This window comes from Anastrepha ludens, chromosome 2, assembly GCF_028408465.1.
Source record: "Anastrepha ludens isolate Willacy chromosome 2, idAnaLude1.1, whole genome shotgun sequence".
NCBI classification, from domain to species: domain Eukaryota; kingdom Metazoa; phylum Arthropoda; class Insecta; order Diptera; family Tephritidae; genus Anastrepha; species Anastrepha ludens.
The window spans coordinates 83,641,236-83,657,984 of record NC_071498.1 but is presented as its reverse complement, the minus strand read 5'-3'; the positions used below and the strand labels follow the sequence as shown (position 1 = coordinate 83,657,984).

The following is a 16,749-nucleotide window of genomic DNA, read 5'->3' as shown; positions in this document are numbered from 1 at the left end:
ATCACTATTTCTTGTGCGTAAAAACTTTAAAATAACTTCAAAATAATGTAGTCATAGCAAAACCAATTTCAAACTAAAATACAACCGTTATTGGGTATGAATAGGCCACTGCATACTGCGGAGAATCTCTGTTTTCATGTGTACGGAAACTATTTCTGCTTCGTTGAAGTGAAGTTTTTTGTTTTCGTTTTGTAAAGTTTAAGTTTTAAAAATGTACTTAGGAAAAAATGTATATAAATTGTAGAAAAATTACTGACTAAACATGTCTCATAAAAGTTTAAAATGTTTTAGTTTTTTTTCCAATGGATTTCTTAAACTGTTGCTTTCATTTCTTTGTGTATGAATACTTTTCCTGGCAAGTGTATGTAATCAAATAACAAACGAGAACTACAAAGCAGCCAGAAGGGCACATAGGCCTGACGAATGTAATTGTGGGAATTATGTAAAGTGTGTAAATAAATAAAGCGGTGTTTGCGTTCTTCCGTTTTTAACTTCGAGTACAACACTTTTCGTTGTTCCTTTTCGCCTCATTATTCTAAAAGTCAGAATGGATCCTTCTAGCTTTTTGTGAAGCTGGGAAATGCTAAAAACCAGATTCCGCTGGCTAGTTAATATTACGCTTTGGGAGTTCCATCATCTCCGTTAGCTCTTTAATCTTAGCGCTGATGCTGCGATTGAGCTCTTCCGTTGTGACCTCCTTTGCGACATTGCTGTACTGCATACATGGTGACGCAGATCTGGTTCTCCCGGTCAATGGAGGCGAATAAGCCAATCTGGAGCTCCTTTGGAAGGGGTTTCTTAGTAGCTCCTCGCTCTTGGTACTGCCGCCTGAAGTCTCTTTTGCTGGAGCTAAAGATGGTGTGGTTGCTATTACCATAGCTTCTTCTGTTGTATTTGTTTTTTTTTTGTTGATCAAATTCATGGTTGTTGAATCTCGACTTATCAGCCATTATCCATATCCCGATGTCATTTATTCATGATTCCACGGTTATCTTTTCAAGCAGGGAAACCATGCGTGGGTTGACGAAGGCTTCTATGAGAGCCGAATCAGTGCTAACTAGGAATGTTACATCTAGGCCTACGTTGACACTTAATGTCATAGTTTTAACTCTCGCTTTAGCAGCACTTCGATTTGACAAACTATTATGTAATAGCATTGCTTTCCAAAGTGTTCCGAATAAAAGTACCCAAAGTAGTTTGATCCCATCATAAAAAAAAAAAACAATAATTGGCGCGTACACTTCTGTTAGGTGTTTGGCCGAGCTCCTCCTCCTATTTGTGGTGTGCGTCTTGATGTTGTTCCACAAATGGAGGGACCTACAGTTTCAAGCCGACTCCGAACGGCAGATATTTTTATGAGGAGCTTTTTCATGGCAGAAATACACTCGGAGGTTTGCCATTGCCTGTCGAGGGGCGACCGCTATTAGAAAAATGTTTTTATTAATTTTGCTTTCACCGAGATTCGAACCAACGACCTCTCTGTGAATTCCGGATGGTAATCACGCACCAACCCATTCGGCTACGGCGGCCACACTCCCATCATAGGATGGTCAAAAATGGTCATTCAAACTTGTATTAATTGCATTGCTTTTCAAAGCATGGGAAAGTAAAGTATGTAAAAAATAATATAAAAAAATATTCCTACTCATTTATCCTAAGCATATCGGATGTAAGCTCAGCGGCTATATACAAAATCGCTTCACCATAGCTAAATTGCTATGGCTCTCATATACAAATTTTCTCTAGGGAGCAGGGAAGCGGTGAATCAAAACCACCAAAAGATTATTTGCTCAGTGAAGATTTTCGGTAAAGGCACTTGATACAAGATGGAATGCTCGTTCCGATCAATTCTATTTTATATCAAAGCCAATGGAAAACCACGACATTCTTACGAAAACAGCGATACTCTCAGCAATCGCTAAACTGTTTGATCTACTCGGGTGGCTCGCCTCATTAATAATTACAGCCCAAATTACTATGCAAAATATTTGACTAGAAGGTACTGATTGGGACGAGATCGTATCCGCAGCTACCCAACTAGAAATTTTAGTAAGGCGGTGATTAGACGCAAATAAGGCAGACCGCATTCCAAATTTGCACCTCATAAGGCAGTCAAACTAGGCCCAAGTCCCAAAAGGTATCGGCACACATCTGCCTCATTAGGCGCAGGTTCGAAAAACCGAACTTCGGTAATACTCCGGATGCCCTGCTACAAATCAGTTAGGGATTCCAATTTATGCCTAAGTGAGACACTGCCACAGATTTTCGTGACCACAACCAAATTTGGTATTGTTCTGGCATGCCAATCTTTGCCTTGCCTAACGTGGGCCTTGCCTAACCTGGGCCTGGCCTAATGCGGGCCTAACTGATTCTTCGGCATGCCTCACTGTAATTCTAGTCAGGTACGTTAGACCGCTGACAGACATTTATGCGGAAATCGACAACATTCGCATACCCCATTGGGTGCACTACTCACCAGAGGACAACGCCGAAATCCATGGGTTCTGTCATTAAATGATGGACCACCCGAGTCTTAATAGCGCCTACTGTTCCGGCTGATGCAAATGTTTGGCTAGACAACCGCTACGTTGTTAAGCCCAATTAATTTTTCTTTATTTTGTATTTATTTTTGAATGTATCTTACTTTTCCGTTTTGTATTAAATTAACACATCACACACTGATTTCTTATGTTTTGTCTTTATCAAAAACAGAAACAAACAACAGTTGAATTTTTTAGACCGCAGTCTTGCAATTGTTCGCAGCTCTGGACAATATTTAAGAATAGCTACAACCAAACTGATCCAAATTTATTTACAATAAGTAGTCTCAGCAGAGACTTTTTTCCACCACATATATGTCGATTTAAAGGCAGCTTTGAACAGAATATCCCTTACAGCACTTTGTCTAAATTGGTTATCCTTGAAAAGCTCAATGATTTGGATATCGAAAGCAAAGTAAGACAAACCATGTCGTTAGTTAATAAGCAAGAATTCAAACGAACCGACTCCCTTTTACTTGAAGTATACCCCACACCTCCTCTTGTGTGTATCAGCGCATGTTTAGCGTTTGACATCTCAATTCAGACAATGACAATTCATATCAGTGAATGGACAACCCTGGTAAAATCTCAATGTTAGTATGTATGTACTTGCATCTTTTTACCGTAATAACTTCATAAATTTTGCGCCTGAATACAGTTGCCTTTTAGCGCATCTTTTCTCAACCATTGACCGACGTTCTCATGCGTAAGACACCCCATTGCCCCCATTGAATGCATAGAGCACCCTTAAATAATTTTGTGATGACCAACACAGCTCACCATTAACATAACAATAATTATTTTGCCAATGGGATAGTAAATATTTTTTTCTGAGCTTCGAATAAACAAATAAATTTATTCAAAAAAGATCGAAGAAATAGCAGACAGTGGTCAATCTGCATAGGGATCAAATAAGGGGCAGCTCAATCAATTGATGCCGTGTTGGTAGCTGGGCATTAGCCAAGAATGGCGAACAATTGACATCCTGTCGCACGCGCGTACGCCCACCATCATTTAGAAGAATATACGTATGTATGTACGTATGTATTTATGCATGTTCTTATATTTTTCTGTCAGCTGATGACGGCTATGTGCGGCCGTCATTGCCACGGACCAATGGTCAGTCGTTCAATGGCAAATGGATGCCTTGGCGGCATGCATCCTGTTCCGTATGCCTTTAAGGTCACAAAACGAAAGGAAAAAAGGAAAAACGGGCAACCGTAGAAAAATGAACAAAGCAGTAGAAATTTGAATTGATTTTGAATTTATGCGCATAGTTCGAATTGCAACAGCAAAAACACGCATAACATTTCACCCAATCAATATTTTAGCATTTTTTGACTATTCTTATGATTTTGCCGACTCTTCGATTTGTTCCACATAATTAATTCTAATGTTGGCGAGATTTCTTGCAGAAGCACCAAAGAATATAAGAGAGTAGAAATAGTCAAATAACTCACGCCAATTCTAATACAACCTACCTCTTGAATGCGTGTATCATTACAGAAAAAATGTCTATGTCCTTCGGAGCTTCATGCCTCACGTTTGACGCGTTTGTACGAATATCAATGTCAACAATCAATTTCCAAATATAATATTTTCATAGCAATTGCTTGTGCTTGTGTATTTTTCTTCAATTTTTGATTAATTTACTTTTGATCTGCCCGCCGCTTGCTTCGTAACGGAATACACCCTCGCCCACGGATCGGAAACATTGATTAATAGACCTATAACGTAGATACTTATGTACGAGGAGAGTTTCAAGTGCTCGTTCACCGATCGGATGCGCTGCTGTTTGCTTTATTAATTAGGCATTTTACCTTACTTGCCACAAATGGTTGCACGCACATGCACATGGTGGTGGCGTATGTACGTTTGCTAGCTGCATTGTCCGCCCCAGCAGTGATTTTTACGCTGAGGCGTTGCATGCACTCGACGACAACGATGTATGCATTTACAAATATGCACACATATAAGCATGTGGATGAAGGTATGCATATGTATATGTAAAGCAGCATGTGTGCCTCAATAAGTTCCTCTATTCATTTGTGCTAATGCCAATTTGACTAATGAACCGTCGTCCGAGATCGATTAATATTGAAAGTCTGCGTTATTTTAAAATTTTTCACTCAAAGTACTTCTTGTTTTTGCTTTGCATCGTTTTTTTGGTTTTAAAACAACAACTGCGTTGACATTTCAGCTCATCAGTAAACAGATAACAAATGTTTGGCAACCGTTGCAAAGCGCTCCAGGGCATGTGTGACATCCGCTTGCTGTTTGGAGCGCACGGCGTCCTTAAATTGGACAAGCAGATGTGACAACCGATGAAAAATCGAGCTAACAAATTGTTTAGCTATGGCATCAAGTTGTAGGAGTACAAACAACTTGCGATTGACGGCTACATAGAAAATCAATTGGTGGATCTTGTTTTTTTTTTCTTGTTTGATTCTTAAAAGTCAAAATCTAGAATCTCGTCGTAAATGTTAGCCATATTGAATTACATTTAAATTTATTAAATAGTTGCTTGTTTTCAAAATGACAGCCCACTTTCTTTAGTGATTATAATGAGAAGTTATAATAATGACAATAATTTTATTTTATTTTATTTCATTTATTTATTTCAAGAAGTCAAGAAGACATGATTTCAAACTGGCTACTATAACTAAATACTATATATGTTTTCGCTTAACTCCTTGTGGAGCATAGGGCTGCAGAAGCCAACTGTATGCAGCACGAATCCACATAAACCCTACGTAGTTTTAAGTCAAAGCATAAATAATTAATTTTTGCATTGGTTTGTCTTTATAGAAAATACCTAAAAATGGCTTTGGTTATTCCTAAAGGCATTCTTTATAAAACAGTATAAACATCTGATTTCTGTAACCATACAAAAAATAAGTATTGCAAGTAATCGCACTTCTCGTTCTACCTGCCTTGTGCATACTATATTTTTAATTGCAAATTTTATCTGTGCTAACGGTGTCTGCTTTGCAGATTCAATGCTTGCGCTAAAAATAAATCTAAGGAACACGAATTTTGTCACTTCTACTTGACACGTCAATAAAACAACATACTTCTACTTAAAAATAGCCGACTTCATAGGATTAAGAAAGCACTTAATTCCTCTAACACCAATCTTAGTCCTTATTCGATAGCCAAAAGTTGTCAACGAGGGTTTCCGATTATTCAACCAGGCTGTGAATTTGACGATTTGTTAGCAATTAATATTCGAATAAGTAGGGTGAGTTGCTAGCCCGCCTATCCTAGATTGGTGATAGTTAAACAAACAACCTACACCTCCAAGCAGATATTGCCTATTTTGGTACGCGAGAGGTATTTTATTTCCCGTCTACCCTGCATATCTACCGAGCGTTCACCTATCCACCACTTGGAGACGCGACCGATGGGAGACAAGCAACTCCACACGGCTAAAAACTAAATAATACTGAAGTTATATAATATATATATATATTTTTTTTTATTTCCTACATTAATCATACATCTGTCATACTGACATCTAGTACATTTTTTAACAATTAGTTAGAAAAATTATTAAATATATTTCATCATGGCCAGTACCACGACCAATACAGCGATTACATTTTAGGAAAACAATTACATTTTATATAGAGCAGTTATTTTAGCATACGAGAATTAATATTAAATTTAGTAGGTCAATTGGTCGGTTTCTCTTCAGACGTCGTAAAGTTCTTCTTTCAAGTTGTGAGAATGTATTGACTTCTCTATTTTTGTGCTGGTTTATTTAGTTAAAATACCTTGTTGATATCGCTTTTATTTCTACGTCGATTAATGGTATATTCAACGTAGTATGGATGTCATAATTTTTTGTGTACCTGTCGGACATTGTTATTATACGTATATTATTTTTGATTGTTGTCGCTGTACTTTGTTTATGTGAGTTCTTATAGCAGTTCCCCACACTTGAAGTCCGTAAGTCCAGATTGGTTTAATGACCTTGTATACTAAAAGTTTGTTGGAAATATTGAGCTTAGAATTTCTACCTATTAGCCAATGCAATTGTCGAAATTTTTCCTTTATTTGTTTTATTTTCTTTTTGATATCATCTTTCCAAGTTAATTTTGAGTCCAGGTGGATTCCAAGATATTTTGCAGATGTTTCTATTTGTATATTTTTATTGTTGAGCTTAATCGGCATAGCAACAATCTTTGTTCTTGTCGTAAATATTACTTGTACAGATTTGTCTTCATTTACTTTTAAACTCTATTTGTCAAACCACTTCTTTACATTGTTGGTGTACATCTGTGATTTTGTTGTTGCGGTTGAGAGGTGTTTGTCAGATGGCAATGAAATTGTGTCGTCTGCAAATGTTCCTATAGTAGAATTAGTTTCGTCTGGGAGTGATATGTCAGAGGTAAATAAGACATATAGCAGTGGTCCTAGAACGTTGCCTTGAGGAACTCCTGCTGTTATTGGATATATATGTGAGTATTTGTCATTGTATAGGGTTTTTCAGTAAGAGCGCTTCAACTTTTGAACTTTTTTGAATAAAACACAAACGGTTTGACTTTTTTAACTAATTTTTTTTTTATTATCGAGTTTGAACATATACATTTAAGTATGAAATTCGATTTCTTTTGCATGACCACCGCGTGCACGTTTTACGAAGTCCAATCGTTGAACCCAATTTTCGACCACTCTTTTGCATAAATCGGTAAAAATTCCAGCAATTTCGCGTTCAATATTGGCTCTGAGCTCACAAATCGTCGCCGGCTTGTTACTGTAGACCAATGACTTCACATAACCCCAAAACGGGACGGCTTGTTAAATGGGCCGTAAAATGGCCGTAATGCTCTTAAAGTAGCAGCAACAGAACGATTATTTTCATAAAAATTTGCAATCGTTGCTCAAGTGTGTAGCGTTCCATCATGAAATGTATACTAATGAAGTTTACAAATGACAAGCGAAAAATAAAAAATATTGCGTCGTTCGCCCTCCCTATCGGAAAAAAGTTGAAGCGCACCTATTGAACAACCCTATATTTAATGTAGAAGCATCGATCAGTAAGGTAGCTCTTGATAATTAAATAATAGTTCAGTGGTAATATTGTCCTAATTTTATGCAAAAGGCCTTTGGGCCAAACTTTGTCAAAAGCTTTTGCGACGTCCAAAAATACAGCAACGCAGTATCGTTTATCTTCCATGTCTGAAATTATTTTTTGTGTAACTCGATGTATTTGTTTGAGAGTTGAGTGTTTTTTTCGAAAACCGAATTGATGATCTGGAATGATGTTTTTCGTGTCAAGTATTGGGGTAATTCTGTCATGTAAAAGTTTTTCTGCAATTTTAGATATAGTCGAAAGTAGGCTTATAGGTCGATATGAAGTTAAAGCTGTTGGGTTTTTACCCGGTTTTGGTAGCGCAATGATTTCTGCGTCTTTCCATACTTTTGGGAAGTATTGTAAGCGAAACATTGCATTAAATACGTTTCTAAGGAATACCTCAATTGGTAGCTCCGTAAGTGCTTTGCCTGTCAGTATATCATATCCGGGTGCTTTTTTATGTTTAATTCGAGTTTTGATGCATAATATCACTTCTTGTGTGCTTGTTTTTCTTATTTTTGTGATGGTATCAGTATTAACATTACTAATCGTTTTAATTTGTTTATGTTCATCGTTCGATAGGACATTTTCAAAATAATTTCCCAATGTCACTGTTTTTTCATCATTTGTAAAAGCCCATGTGTTGTCATCTTTTCTTAGTCAGGTTGATGCTTTATCCGGTTTTTAAGTTTTTTTGTACATTTACACAAGGAATAATTTGTATCATGTGTTGGAGCCTTCAAATTTTTTGTAGCTAAGTTTAACCTTTGTTTGAGATCTGGTTGTTTGCCAATTTTTTCTCAATTTTCTTTTTTCCTTGATTTGCTTCTTAATAAAAATGTCATTTGAAGTGTTTTGAGCGCTATATTTTTGCTGCGGTGTGAATCTAAATCCTGCGTCAATAACTATGTCATTAAAATGTATGATGCTACGCTCAATGTCAAGTTGTGTTTTCAAAGGTGTACTTAGAATGAGTTGTTGAGAGATGTGTTTTCGATACTCATCCCAATCAGTCCTCTTTGTAAATATTTGGGGTGTTATCTCGCGGCCACCGTAGCCGAATGGGTTGGTGTGCGATCACCATTCGGAATTCACAGAGAGAACGTCGGTTCGAATCTCGGTGAAACACCAAAATTAAGAAAACATTTTTCTAATAGCGGTCGCCCCTTGGCAGCCAGTGGCAAACCTTCGAGTGTATTTCTGCCATGAAAAAGCTGCACATAAAAATATCTGCCGTTCGGAGTCGGCTTGAAACTGTACGTCCCTCCATTTGTGGAACAACATCGAGGCGCACACCACAAATAGGAGGAGGAGCTCGGCCAAACACCCAACACGGTTTTACGCGCCAATTATAAGCATATATTATACTATAGTATATATATTATATACAAAAAATAAAATTGGTATCAAAGAAGATATCTAAGTCCGTGACGGGTTCCAAGTTGTTTTATTCTATTTTTTTTTTTTTAATTTAATGGTTTAAAAGACTTTAATACTTAATTTTGTTTTTTTAATTCTGATTAAAAAGTTCGATATCTTTTTGGTTGACGAGTACATTCTATCAGTTGTGATTTAATTTTTGAGCTCATATATAAAAAAAACAAAAATACCAGTCTAACGGTTAGACGCGATAGAAGTGAAACCTTCCGTAAAACAAACTGAGAGAGAATAAGACGAAAGCAGCATTAGGAGCGGGATAATTATAGGTTCATTATAATATTGCTATAAAGTTCATATTTTATATTCTTCATTTTATTATTATTCATCCTCAATGTTTTCAATTTCAACAAATGATACGAGTGGCTTATGATAGATAAAATATGATACAAATGCTTTGGTTTCGATGTTGTCAAAAAAAATACCCAAACGGACCGAAGAAACAGACTTACAAATTTCTTCCATTTTCGTCTACTTGTATTCATATAAAAATGTATGTCTCTTCCCACCAAAGCTAAATGTATTAGTATATTTCTTCTTGTATTTATTCAATAATTTGGGCCGAAATCCCGGCCGTACTGCAATACCGGGCCAACCCGTGGCAGAAGTGGAGCAAGCCCCTAAAACACTCCGCCCATTTCCAAAAATCAGTTTAACATTTGTTGTCCTCCGATGGAGGATCTATCAGATGTTAAGCTGATAAGAAAAGATACTGCACTTTGATCTTAGCCATAAGGCCGAGAAGCGATAACCATACACAACCAACAAACTACCTTGTCAATACATTTTCTAATAAACCTTTTGAGAATTACACGCTCACAAAAATTAATGTACGAAATATTTATACCGATTCACTTAAACTGACTTTCAGTATCTAAACCAAAAATAGAAAAGCCAAAAAACTGTTTTCAATAAATAATCAGAAATGTCCCACAATGCAAATTTCAAAAAAAAAATTTTTTTCTTGTGATTCGAACCAAGAATTTTGGATCGGAAGCTCACATTGCTAGCCGCTCGGCTATCGCGCCATACTGTCGGCGCTGGCCTAAAAGTTATTTAGTTCGTCGCTACGTTTATATGTAATATTCGTAGCCAAGATGATCGCTTTTTCGTTTCACTTTTTCTCAAATCACTCCCAACGATTCTAAAGAAGTTTTCACTTCAATTATCAAAATCTTCCTAAAACTCCACATCTGCCCCTCTTGAGCCCACATGAGCTCAAGACGCTGTGTTATAGAGCGAATTGCTTATTTTTGAAATTAAAGTAGGTTTCACTCATAAAATTAGCTTACCTTCACTCCCACAAAAGTGAGCCTTTCACATGCAGAGGAAGAAAGCAAAGTCTGTGGCAAAAAAAGCTTTTCGAAACAGATACCAAATTTATATCCAAGTAGAAACAATACAAATGGTTAATGTCTGCAATCTACACTAAGTTGTATCTTTCGGAAAACTTGTCTTTAGCACATCCCTCATTTACTAAAAATTCTTCAAGGTTTGGCTGTTGATGACACTTTCTTCGCGAAGGAATTTAGCTGCCCTTTATCCATACATGTGTATGTGTGAAGAAAAATATTTATTCGTGCATTTGAAAACTTCAGGCAACACACGCGAATAGGTGTGACATTTGAAGTGATTGATGAAAGCGAAACAGTTGAAACCAACGCGTATCAAAATAGCAAAGCGACAGCAATAACAACGACAATTCACACTAGCACCGACTACGGAGCAGACAGAGACAGACAATCGCAGAAACAAACAACAAATAGCTTTATATGGGAAAAAACAAATAGGCGGACGTGGCGTCCAGAGAGCAAAAAATAAAAGTAAAATTATAAAAATGGGGAGTAGCGTGGCAGACGCGTGCACAAACAGCAACCAACTAATTTCCACATTTTTCACATTTCCGAAGACAAATTGAGGTGCTAACATAGGTCGAAACAATAAAAACGGAATATCAAATAGTGAAATCTGTGAAACGAATAAAAATCAGACCCCTTCTAAGACGCAGTGACAACATCAGGGATAGGGGTAAAAATTTGTCACGCTAACACGCTTCAAAATCCGTAAAAGCGTTGAGTTGTTCACTGTTTTTTGATTTTATACGAGTATTCAACGAAGGAGTTGGAGTCAGAGAAACGAAACTGTTGTGGAAAGTAGTGAAAGTGAGTAGTTGAACAAGCGCTGGTACAGACATTACATTATCACATACGTGTGTGTGTGATAAGGGAAAACAGAGAAAATACAAATGCAAACACGTAAAGGCTTACCATACATGAGGCGCTCTCCAGCAACGTGCAGCGCGCTGCTCTTGGCCAGCTTAATGGCAACAATAAAAAGTCAATATCAGCATCAATAAATTTCTTACATTTTATGCCACGTACACACACACACGCCCATTCAACTCCTTCCTTGGGTACAATTGAATTCGTGGAACGAATTGAAAACGTAGAATTACGCTCATGTAGGAAAGTTTGTTTTTGTTTTTTTCTTTAAATGTAGCATAGTTTTTCTTCTACTTGTATATGTATGTGTATGGTTAAAAAAATGAGTGTGAGTGACAAGCTTCAGTAGCCGTTAAAAATTACCCGTCGAATGTCAGGCGACCTAACTGTCAGTAGCATAGACTCGCGTTTAGTTTAGATTGCCCCGCAATAATTTTTATTTGCAATAAATTCACGGTGTTCTCATTTAAATAACACATATTTGCATATACATACATATATTTGTATGGGTGTATGCGTGTATTGATGTGTGAATTTGGCTATTGCTAGATACATATTTCTTTCGCCTCTTAGCATGAATTCTACTCCCAATTGCTGTGATCTAATTTTATTTTTGTACTTCAATTGTTGTGTCATTACAATTTTTCGTCCTATCCCCTCCTTCAACTCGCCCCATTTTTTTATTGCGATAAAATGGTATAGACCATCAGCAGTTGGCAACTTTTAAATAAAATTTATTAAACTTTTCAATGTTAAAAAAAGTAGCATGCCCACTGTGTGGCACATATTTACCGTTGGAAAAAGTAAGTATTAGGCTAAAACTTTTTGTTATACGATTACGGTCAAAAATTTAACGCATAAAATTTTATTGCTAATTTATGCACATAGATTTTGCAAAAGTGAAGCAGTTAAGTTGTAAATGTAAACTTTAATTTTATAAATCAACAATGCTATAAAAGGGCGCATAAGGATACTTACAAGAATATATGAGCATTAGGGTGGACCTATGCTCAGCCAGGCAAGCTGCATTAAAAGCACGAATGGCTTAGCGCCCTTAAATCAACTTAGTATAACCAAAATACTTGTATTAATGAAACAACTGATGAACTTGCTAAAGCGAGAACCATACTGCGGTATCAAGTGGGCAATTTCAGGTTAAATATAATATATAGTTGGGAGAATATGTTACTCAAACAATTGCCCATTGGGAAGTCACACAAGAACTTCGTCAAGCCAGAAGGCTTATAAGACCTTTTATCTGCAATACTGAATTGCATAACATGCGTAAAGTTGGCAACAGGAAACGAATGAGTTGTCTAACTATTACTTAAATTACCATCTTTCAAAAATTCACATTGGCAGTGAGACAGAGTGTCGGCTTTGTCTGAAGGATGATGAAACCAAGGAACACATCTTGTGCAACTGTTTTGCCTTAGCAAAGAAAACACCCCACATCTTTCAACAAGATCAAATGGATGCGAATGAAATCAAATTTTGGCGCAATGTGGAAAATTTACTGCAAGAATTTGGCTTTCGATCAATTCTCGGCCTGAGGCAGGGAACACCTAATTTAATATATATAACCTGATGTAATACCTTTAATGGTAGTAGTGCTAGTCCATACGACAAGTACGAACTACTTCTAAAACTTGTAGTAGGCCACAAACGATATTTTAGGTTGAAGTGTCGGTCATTGAGCAATAACTAAATTATTATTATTGTTACCATTAAGGTCAGTTTTTTTAAACGCCAATTGGTGCGGTAGTTTCAAGTTATACAGACATTTCTAGTAGTTTTTTCTCTTCGCGGAAAAAGTGTCCCTGCATTATATTACGAAAATATCGCCATAAGCCCAGCGAAAATGTTGTTTATTTTACATGAGAACAAGATGAATTCAACAGTTTCACAACATAATTTAACGGAATATATATATACATGTAACCCTCCTATAAGACGGCAGATACGTTCCTAGAAAATGCTGAGTTGTATGAGACCCAGCGCCAGTCCAAAAACGGCGATTATGTACCGAAAACTTATTAAAAACAATGTTTTTTAATTCTTTAATTCATAAACAACGTGATTTTTATTACAAATATAAATTTATTTTCAACACACAACAAAAAACACTAAAAATATTATTTTAATTTAACACAACCAACACAACAATCTTCATCAGTCACCTGAATCGATTTGATTTACAGCTTGGGATGCCATTTCCATCAAATCCGCTTCGCCACCTTCTTCTTCCACCAATAAATCTTGAACGTCCACAAAAGCCATACCCGCGAAACCTTCGCCTCCGATTGATTTAGCAAATTCTAATATGTCACCAATTTCATTTTCTAACGATTCAGGCACGTTTTCTATTTCAACTGAAGAGAGCCATATTTTCTTCTAACACGCATTTAACGTAGATGTTTTCAGTTCTTTCAGCGACAATGGAGTGACCTACAGTTTTAAGCCGACTCCGAACGGCAGATATTTTTATGAGGAGCTTTTTCATAGCAGAAATACACTCGGAGGTTTGCCCTTGCCTGCCGAGAGGCGACCGCTATTAGAAAAATGTTTTTCTTAATTTTGGTGTTTCACCGAGATTCGAACCGACGTTCTCTCTGTGAATTGCGAATGGTAGTCACGCACCAACCCATTCGGCTATGGCGGCCGCCCAACCTTTACTTGCCACAGAGGATTCTCCTTGTTCTTTACGATGTTTATAAATTTAAAGTGCTTATTGTTTGATAACATTGCCATCTAATGGAATTTTTTTTGACAGCAATCATCAATTCAAATGCTGAGTGCCTTTTCTATATTCTCAGTTATTGACGCCCAAGCGCGAGCTGCACGTTTTGCGGATGTCAATGATCCTGCAGCAACTGTACTTCTTATTTCTTTTTCGTTTTTCTTGATAGTCCGGACTGTTGCTACACTCAAGTGACGGCTTTTTCCAATGTGAGATGCTTTTTCCCCTTTCAAAAGACGACGCTCGATTTGTACATGACACGGTCATGGCTCCGGACTGAAACTTTTTGTTAAAAAGATATTCTTTAACACACCAGCGAAACCGTGTTGAAGAATCCATATTGAAGGAGGGCCACCACATATGTATTTTATATGATGAAATAGAACTACTTGCTTTCATTTTTTGTAACAATTAAAGTTTTCTTACAGCTGTTTTGACGAAGTTGTGTACACAGAAAAAAATTCACTTTCTCTTTTTCTAGAGCGTAAAAAATGGTAAAAGTAATGGTAAAGATAATTTATTTCCTGGCGCAAATAAGGTTTTTTAAAACCATCGACACTTGCTTTTTTAGTTACATATTTCCATTACTATCCATTCTCTGGAACATTCGTTGAAGCAGGGAATTTCCTTTCAAAAAGGCTTATTGTATAATGAATTTTGTTCACTTAAATGTCTACCATGAGCACGTGTACGGATAAAATCCACCAGTCAATCAATTCAAGAACGCCTAATTGTTGCGAAGGTTCAGATTTCGATGATCAAGGTTGATTAGCAACACTTTCCACTACAACAGCAATACTCTCAACAGAACGCCCAGTTTTTAGTACGCCAGTTCTTTTTCTATCCTCGACAGTAACAGTTTCTTAAAAAATTTTAACCAATCTTTGAATTTTCGACTCATTCGGATGAATATTTTTAATAAAAAAATCACGCAATAAGTTTTTAATCGGACATTTTCATATAAAGTTTCAATAATTTTAACTCATGGGTTTCTCGAGTAAAATTTTATGTCTGTCTACTTTAAGAATGTCAAAGAGGGAATACAAAAATAATTTCTATGAATTATTCACTAATGCCTACCAGGCGTCACTTTTGAATGACATTTTACATTCATACATACGACGTAGAGAATACAGAAGGTGACGCCTTACGAAAACAGCTACTTTATTTAGAAGACTGGGAAATATGGAAAAATGATTTAGATAACAAAACATTTTTATTCGAAAACGGTTTTAAAAAAGGAATAATTGCACAAATTTTAATGCCAAATTTCATATTAAAACAGTACAACTTTAAATTTTAACGTCATAAACATTAAAATTGATTTGGTGAAACTCGGCTAAAATAAAGTAAAATTAATTTAAAACAAAATTGCATAAGCAGTAACTGTGCGGAAATGTGAACTACTACACCTTAAAAGGTATTAAATAATATACAATTGAGAGCAACGCAAGATAAATTTTTTATTGAAAAATGCGCGGGGGTTGAAAACGTATGTCCTACCTATGCACTCGTAGTTGTTTCCACTTTTTTTCGGAAATTATCTATAGAATGGTCAAATATCATACGATTTTACGGAAAAATGTATTTTGGTAATTCGACCCACCCTAATGTACGAGTATATAATGCTTTTGTATTGTATTTCTAGCCATTGCCTATAAAAAACTAAATCTTGATGTAGAAAACGTAAATGCACGTCAATTTTCTCTAAAAAAATGGAAACTAACTCACAAAATCAAATTGCTTTAACACAATACATATGTATCTATGAATATAAAAAAAAATACATACACATGTATGACTAAAAATAAAGTCTTATCCGCTATTTAGAAATAAAGATTTGATTACCGTACCAGGAGTATTCGATAGTTAGAGGACAGCTCAGAGCAAATTATAGACTCTTTTATCTTTGAAATTTTAGCCGCTTGGCGGTCCGATTTCGCGCATATTCAAACCAAATTTAGGGCAAAAAGTTATAAGTCATAGAGCAAAATCGTAAAAATTTAGCACAGTTGTGAACCCCACCTCAATTTAGTTGTGATAAATCAGCTCCTAAAACTATGCCTACATAAGAAATTTTTACATTACACAACACACAAAATGAAGTAAACATAACGTCCCCTTAGTATAACAATAGCCTATGTGCTCATAGGCTATTATTTTTTTTTTTGAATTTTTGGTTTCTCCATTGTCGATTTTATATGTGGTCAAAATTTTGTCAAATTCTAGTTCCATAAAGTGGGTCAAAACGTCAGTCAAAAAATAATAAATATTTACAGACGTAACGAGATTTGAGTGAGAGCTACTTTCGACAAAAAGTTTGAAATTCATTTTCTCAAAACATCAAAAAATTTATAGGCTATTTTAATACTAAGATGACGATAAGTAAGCTGAGCACAATTGTATTTTTTTAAATTATTTTTTCTATTTAAACTATTATAAAATAATACGATTTTACGACGTTACAACATAACTCGACAACTTGTAAATTCCTGTTATTAAATCCCTGTTATTATGGTGTTAGTGCTGGTTCCTAAATAAACGAAGCCTCTTACAACTTCAAAATCATAACTGTCAACAGCGACGATATGCGAGGACGCCGACTGTTTGTTTGATGGCAGGAGGTACCTTGTTTTCTCCTCGTTTACCATCTGGCCCATTCGCTTTGCTTCTTTATTCAGTTTGTAAAAAGCAGAATTAAAAGCGCCGTTGCTAAGGCCCATGCTGCCA

The 16,749-nt window shown here is 36.1% G+C and overlaps 1 non-coding gene across 1 annotated transcript; it reads right to left on the bottom strand.

Moving 5' to 3' along the window:
• Positions 1-9,608: 9,608 nt before the first annotated feature.
• On the bottom strand, positions 9,609-9,806 carry LOC128856147 (U2 spliceosomal RNA). The gene has a single exon (XR_008453812.1). It is a non-coding gene; the product is annotated as a U2 spliceosomal RNA (small nuclear RNA).
• Positions 9,807-16,749: the final 6,943 nt, after the last annotated feature.